This window comes from Parasteatoda tepidariorum, chromosome 5 (genome assembly GCF_043381705.1).
Source record: "Parasteatoda tepidariorum isolate YZ-2023 chromosome 5, CAS_Ptep_4.0, whole genome shotgun sequence".
NCBI lineage: Eukaryota > Metazoa > Arthropoda > Arachnida > Araneae > Theridiidae > Parasteatoda > Parasteatoda tepidariorum.
In genome coordinates this window covers 53257158-53258855 of record NC_092208.1, presented here as the reverse complement: position 1 = coordinate 53258855, position 1698 = coordinate 53257158, and positions in this window count along the sequence as shown.

The following is a 1698-nucleotide window of genomic DNA, read 5'->3' as shown; positions in this document are numbered from 1 at the left end:
ATATATATATATATATATCCAACAAATGCAATTAAGTTCTAAATATGGTCATTGAGTTAATTGTTTGTTACAATTATAAAAGAATTTAATAAAAATTTCTTTGTTAACTAAATCTAGAATTTTACTACGTGCAAATCCACTTCGGACAAATCCGTGTCTAAAGTTTTTCTAAAGAATTGAAAGGAAAAGAAAGAAAAAAAAGAATTTTTTTGTCTAAAAAAAGATAATATATAAAGATATCAATAAATGTTAATAATTTTCCTAAAAATCCACAAAATTAAATTTTTTTACTTAAAATAATATTTTTTATTAATTATATTCTTTGAATCATCCAGTATAATATTCTTAGCTTGACACATACTATTTTGAGCAAGTTCAAGGTAACTAACCAATCAAATGCGGTTCTGTACTTCAGTATGAACGTGCCCTAAAATGCATCCCACTATCCGCTATATACGCCTTTATTTTCGCATTTCATAATCTGGCAAGATTGGTCCAACAATATTTAAAATTTTGATGTGTGTAAAGTTGAAGTGCATTTGAATTAGCTACTCGCTTTGCATATTACAATTTGTTTTTAATTCTGAATTTTTCTTTAAATTTTATTTTCTACGATTGATAAGTTTTATTTTGCAATTTTTACCTAATTTGTTTTATTTTCATTACAATTTTTTGTGCTCTTAAACTACTGCATTCACGCTACTATATTGATATATATTACATCACTTTGTCTAAGTTAAAACAATATTATAAACAACTGTTTTTTTTTGGATATATAATCGTGCGAGTTGATGACAGGATTATATCCTATCCTTATTTTGTTTTCTAGCTTTTCTTTTTTTTTAATTTTTTTTTCAAATTTTAAAATATTATTAAAAAACATTTTACTTAATTATAATTTTTCCTTCTCGCTTTAAAAAATATATTTTCTTTGTATTTTTAACCATATTTTGTTAAAAAAAAAACACCCCAAAAAGGATAAAAGAATTTTAAGCATTTCCACAGAGAATAAACTCATATGCCCAAGCCTCATTTTTTTAATTGTTTCAAAACTTTGAAATAATAATTTGCGAAGTTGTTCTTTTTAATTTATGCATAAAAAATCTATATGTTGCAATGAAATGCAATGATAATATTTTTAAACGTTTCAAATGTTTCAACATGATAAAGAAATTTTAAAAAAGTCTAACACAGATTTCATAAAAAATATTTAGTGAATAATTTCCAAGTCTCTAGAAAGACATGCATTTGACCCAGCTGGTCATTTAAAACTTGTAATGTAGTACCATTAATTTAAAATTTAAAAGTAGATTTTTTAAAGTAACATATAAACATTTTATTTTACTCTTTTCAGAAAAATGCTTGATATACCTGAAGTCAGCTAGAAATTTTAGGCGTATTTTCAGTTCCTTTTGTTTCTTGCCTCAGAGAGAAAAAGCTTATGTGCAAATTGCCCCTGGGTGAATTTGCCGTAAGACAAGGTAGTATCTTTCGCAAAGTATACCATTCGCTCATTTGTTTTTTCATCGGAAACAAAGTATTTCTTTAAAAACTAGTATGTTTCAAGTTCGACAGAAAATTTCTGCTTAAATATCGCTCTATCTTAAGTTTTATTTTTCGCCAACAGTCGCTGTTACTGCTACAGAGAACATGATAAATAATCCTCATTCATATATATATATATCAAAAGGTGCATTA